The sequence below is a fragment of the Eriocheir sinensis genome, chromosome 8 (genome assembly GCF_024679095.1).
Source record: "Eriocheir sinensis breed Jianghai 21 chromosome 8, ASM2467909v1, whole genome shotgun sequence".
In the NCBI taxonomy this organism is placed as follows: Eukaryota; Metazoa; Arthropoda; class Malacostraca; order Decapoda; family Varunidae; genus Eriocheir; species Eriocheir sinensis.
The window spans coordinates 5,532,908-5,538,979 of NC_066516.1; the positions used below are offsets into that span (position 1 = coordinate 5,532,908).

The window sequence follows — 6,072 nt, forward strand, 5'->3', positions numbered from 1 at the left end:
ATTTGGTTTATGCATAATCTTATATTTTATATATTGCATTATTTATAACTAATAGTTTTATTGTTATGTAAATGTATACTAAATCGGTGTGAGAATACACAGCATATGTGGAGCACTTTATATTTTGCATTTTTCACATCTAACACACACACACACACACACACTCCATCCCACCCTCTTTCCCTCCCTTCCTTCACTCATCCAAATACTCAGTGTGTGCATGTGTGTGTGTGTGTGTGTGGCCTATATATACGTGTAAGACCAGCTGATGTTTCTGGCAATAAATAGTTAGGCGTCAGAAACCAGTAAATATTAAGCTCCTGAGAGTCTGAGTACGACAATCTGGCAACGGTGGTTCAATCCTCGGCATCTTCCGACTAGGCAGCCTCAGTCTTAGCTCGGCCGTCGCAGGGAGAGTGTGTGCGTTTGTCACTTGGAGAGTCAGGGAGAGTGTGTGCCCAAGACCCCTGTGTGTTATACCTTTACCCTGGGTGTGCTGGGCTCTCTCTCTCCCCCTGGGGCTGACACTGTTCTCCTCCCCTGGGTATGTGTTTTCGTGTGTGTGTGTGTTACCACAATATAGCAAATCATTGGTTATTTGATATTGTCGTTTAGACTACTCTCTCTCTCTCTCTCTCTCTCTCTCTCTCTCTCTCTCTCTCTCTCTCTCAAGATGTGTAATTCTGTATAAACATGTAATATTTTTCATCATTAACATTAGCAGTTAGGCCTATAGTCTTTTTTTTAGTTGTTGATATTATTACAATTATCATTATTATTATTACTATTATTATTATTATTATTATTATTATTATTATTATTATTATTATTATTATTATCATCATTATTACTATTATCATTAGAAGTAGTATCATCATCGTCATCATATATATGTTATTTTATCGTTTTTTTCAGATAATGAGAAAAAAGTGACGCGAAGTGGCAAAGTTCTGGCACATTTCTTCCTTCATCCTCCTCTTCCTCCTCTTCTCACAACAACAACAACAATTACTACTACTACTACTACTACTACTACTACTACTACTACTACTACTACTACTACTACTACTACTACTTCTACTTCTACTACTACTACTAACAATAATAATAAAAATAATAATAATAATAATAATAATAATCATAATAATACAAGAATCACCACCCTCAGAAACCTACTATTCCTCACACCGAAACCCTTACTGCTACCACCCACCTACTACTACTATTACTACTACTACTACTACTACTACTACAAGATGAAGTGTTTCGGCAGCAAGACTCGTTCCTATCACAGCAAAGTCGTATTACTGGACGAACAGGAACTTATAGAAGAAATATTGGTGAGTGTTGTTGTTGTTGTTGTTGTTGTTGTTCTTATTATTATTATTATTATTTTTATTGGTATAATTGCTTTTGCGTCACTGTACTCTATCGTTACTCTCTCTCTCTCTCTCTCTCTCTCTCTCTCTCTCTCTCTCTCTCTCTCTCTCTCTCTCTCTCTCTCTCTCTCTCTCTCTCTCTAATATATATATATATATATATATATATATATATATATATATATATATATATATATATATATATATAACACTTATTCATATCACATGATTGAGTTTTAGCGTGTGTTGGGAAGGGGGAGGGTCAGAGAGAGAGTAGTAACCTGATATATAGCAACCCTTCATGTGTTAAGCACCCCCAACCCCTTCTCTTCCTACTACTACTACTACTACTACTACTACTACTACTACTACTACTACTACTACTACTACTTCTACTACTACTACTACTACTACTACTACTGCTACTACTACTACTACTACTGTTACTATTACTACGACCACCACCACCATTACCACCACCACTATCAATGCTACTACTACTACTACTACTACTACTACAACCATCACCACCATCAATACCATCACCACCACCAATACTACTACTATTACTACTACTACTAATAGTAATAATAATAATAATAATAATAATAATTATAATGAAAAAGATTAAAAAAAAACAGATGGAAAGAATACAAATATCCATTCTCTCTCTCTCTCTCTCTCTCTCTCTCTCTCTCTCTCTCTCTCTCTCTCTCTCTCTCTCTCTCTCTCTCTCTCTCTCTCTCTCTCTCTCTCACCAGGTGGACTCAGCATCACCCTGACCAATACCTTTTAGGGGTAGTGCAAAGGTCAGAGAGAGAGAGAGAAAGATTTCCTAGTATCCTTCTCTCTCTCTCTCTCTCTCTCTCTCTCTCTCTCTCTCTCTCTCTCTCTCTCTCTCTCTCTCTCTCTCGTTCATGCTAGTCTCTTTTTGTTCCACCTGTCCACTTCTCCTCTCCTCCACCTCCTCCTCCTCCTCCTCCTCCTCCTCCTCTTCCTCATTATTTTTGTCTTTCTTCCGAAGTGAATCCGGGAGACGATTGACCAGGAGGAGGAGGAGGATAATTAAAATAAAATGTTTTTAAAAGTTGATTTCATATTGCATCTCTCTCTCTCTCTCTCTCTCTCTCTCTCTCTCTCTCTCTCTCTCTCTCTCTCTCTCTCTCTCTCTCTCTCTCTCTCTCTCTCTCTCTCTCTCTCTCTCTCTCTCTCTCTCTCTCTCTCTCTCTCACACACACACACACACACACACACACACACACACACACACACATCCTACACAAGAAATCTTTATCTGGTTGTCTTCCATCGCTCCTCCTCCTCCTACTCTTCTTCTTATTCCTCCTCCTCCTCCTTCTCTTCCTCCTCCTCCTCCTCCTCCTCCTCCTCCTCCTCCTCCTCTTCCTGGTGGCTCAGCTTCCTCATTACACAAGTTCATGTACCTTGCCTGATCAAACAGAAGGAGGAGGAGGAGGAGGAGGAGGAGGTAAAGCATTCAATGGATTCATCTCTTCCTTCTCTTTCTCCTCACTCGCGTACCTCCTCTTCCTCCTCCTCCTCCTTCTTCTTCTTCTTCTTCTTCTTCTTCTCATCTTGTATTTCCTTCTTCACCTCTCTTTTCATCATTTTCCTTCCCTTCTGTTTTAATTTCCCGTCTTCCTCCTCCTCCTCCTCCTCCTCCTCCTCCTCCTCCTCTTCCTTCTTCTCTTCCTTCTTCTCATCTTGTATTTCCTTCTTCACCTTCTCTCTTTTCATCATTTTCCTTCCCTTCTGTTTTAATTTCCCGTCTTCCTCCTCCTCCTCCTCCTCCTCCTCCTCCTCTTCCTCCTCCTCCTCCTCCTCTTCCTTCTTCTCATCTTGTATTTCCTTCTTCACCTTCTCTCTTTTCATCATTTTCCTTCCCTTCTGTTTTAATTTCCCGTCTTCCTCCTCCTCCTCCTCTTCCTCCTCCTCCTCTTCCTCCTCCTCTTCCTCCTCCTCTTCCTTCTTCTCATCTTGTATTTCGTTCTTCACCTTCTCTCTTTTCATCATTTTCCTTCCCTTCTGTTTTAATTTCCCGTCCTCCTCTTCCTCCTCCTCCTCCTCCACCTCCTCCTCCTTCTCCTCCTCCTCCGCCTCCTCCTCCTCCTTCTCATCTTGTATTTCCTTCTTCACCTTCTCTCTTTTCATCATTTTCCTTCCCTTCTGTTTTAATTTCCCGTCCTCCTCCTCCTCCTCCTCCTCCTCCTCCTCCGCCTCCTCCTCCTCTTCCTCTTCCTTCACCTCGTCACTCCTGTCATTTTTTCCTTCTCTTTCTTCTCTTTTTATTTCCCCTCCTCCTCCTCCTCCTCCTCCTTCTCCTTCTCCATTCTTTGAGAAGGACAATGGTAGGACGAAAGGAAAGAAAGTTAAAGAAAATAGAGAAAATAAAGAGAGCTATTGGACAAAGAAGAGAGAAAAAAATATTACTTGTGAAAATATTATGAGTCGTGAGAGAGAGAGAGAGAGAGAGAGAGAGAGAGAGAGAGAGAGAGAGAGAGAGTGGAGGTGGTGGTAGCGCTTCGAGGGAGGAGGAGGAGTAATTTCCGGTGGAGGAGGAGATAGTGGACTGGTTGCATGCCCCTCCTCCTCCTCCTCCTCCTCCTCCTCCTTTTCCGTGCCCTGGGTATATAGCTAGAGGCAAAGAAGTGGCAGGTGGAGAAGGAAGAAGAGGAGGAGGAGGAGGAGATGGGAACACCGTAATTTTGGGCACTGCTGCGGTTCCCTCCTCCTCCTCCTCCTCCTCCTCCTTTCTTTCGTGTTTTGAGAGAAAATTGGTGTCGTTTTTTGTAACTCTCTCTCTCTCTCTCTCTCTCTCTCTCTCTCTCTCTCTCTCTCTCTCTCTCTCTCTCGTTTATTTATTTATTTATTTATTTTTGTGTGTGTATGTGATCATCTTTGTACCTGCGAGGAAGAGGAAGAGGAGGAGGAGATGAACAAATTTTGAAGAATATAAAGATAGAGAGAGAGAGAGAGAGAGAGTCAAAACGAGAGTAATACCACCCCTCTCTCTCTCTCTCTCTCTCTCTCTCTCTCTCTCTCTCTCTCTCTCTCTCTCTCTCTCTCTCTCTCTCTCTCTCTCTCTCTCTCTCTCTCTCTCTCTCTCTCTCTCTCTCTCTCTCTCTCTCTCTCTCTCTCTCTCTCTCTCTCTCTCTCTCACATCAGTTCTTCCCTCCAGCATCTAATTTCACCTCCTCCTCCTCTCCCTCCTCCTCTTTATCCTCCTCCTCCTCCTCCTCCTCCTCCTCCTCCTCCTCCTCCTCTTACCATCATTACTACCGCAATAAAATTACTACTACCATTACTACTACTACAACTAGTCTACTACTACTACTACTACTACTACTATGACTACTACTACTACTACTACTACTACTACTACTACTACTACTACTACTACTACTACTACTACTGCTGCTACTGCTGCTACTACTACTACTACTACTACTACTACTGCTGCTGCTGCTGCTGCTGCTACTAACGGAAATTTGACGGAAAATATACAAAAAAAGGTATTTGACTCATAATTGTGAAAACGGAAGAGAGAGAGAGAGTCATTTATCACCAATATTAGGATAGGGATTATGTATGCTCTCAGGAGTGTTAGGATCACAAGTGTCAGGGGTGTTGTGATAGGATCCCAGCGTTAAGAACATTGTTTTAGAATCTCAGTCTTTGGACCAGTATATTAATGTTAATCCTACTTGTGTTAGTGAGGTGATATTAGTAGCAGCAGTCTTAGGATCATAGGAAGTTAGAGTAATGTTAGGATCAGTGTTAGGAGCGGGGCGTGGCTACCTATTCTCACCCAGGTTTTAGTACCATCACTGTTAGGATCATAGGAGGTTAGAGTGGTGTTAGGATCAGTGTTAGGATCATAGAAGGTTAGAGTAGTGTTAGGATCAGAGTTAGGAGCGGGGCGTGGCTACCTATCCTCACCCAGGTTTTAGAAGCATCAGTCTTAGGATCATAGGAGGTTAGAGTGGTGTTAGGATCAGTGTTAGGATCATAGAAGGTTAGAGTAGTGTTAGGATCAGAGTTAGGAGCGGGGCGTGGCTACCTATTCCCACCCAGGTTTTAGTACCATCACTGTTAGGATCATAGAAGGTTAGAGTAGTGTTAGGATCAGTGTTTGGATCATAGAAGGTTAGAGTAGTGTTAGGATCAGTGTTAGGATCATAGAAGGTTAGAGTAGTGTTAGGATCAGAGTTAGGGCAGGGCGTGGCTACCTATTCCCACCCAGGTTTTAGTACCATCACTGTTAGGATCATAGAAGGTTAGAGTAGTGTTAGGATCAGTGTTTGGATCATAGAAGGTTAGAGTAGTGTTAGGATCAGTGTTAGGATCATAGAAGGTTAGAGTAGTGTTAGGATCAGTGTTAGGAGCGGGGCGTGGCTACCTATTCCCACCCAGGTTGTAGTACCATCACTGTTAGGATCATAGAAGGTTAGAGTAGTGTTAGGAACAGTGTTAGGAGCGGGGCGTGGCGGCCATCTATCATGACCAAGGCTGGACCAGAGAAAAACATTACACTCACAAAAAGCTGCCCCGCCTAAGGAGAAGAGGAGGAGGAGGAGGATCTGGTTATTTGCCCCTTCCTCCTCCTCCTCCTCCTCCTCCTCCTTCTCCTCCTCCTCCTTCCCCCCCTCCTCCTCCTCCTTCCTTCCTTTAGGGC

The 6,072-nt window shown here is 42.6% G+C and overlaps 1 long non-coding RNA gene across 1 annotated transcript in view; it reads left to right on the forward strand.

Annotated features, from left to right (window-relative positions):
* Positions 1-368: 368 nt before the first annotated feature.
* LOC126995754 (uncharacterized) overlaps positions 369-6,072 on the forward strand; it is a 16,464-nt gene continuing 10,760 nt past the window's right edge. The window contains exons 1-2 of the long non-coding RNA XR_007750683.1: positions 369-544; positions 916-1,340. This is a non-coding gene — a long non-coding RNA (uncharacterized LOC126995754). The remainder of the gene's footprint in view (positions 545-915; positions 1,341-6,072) is intronic.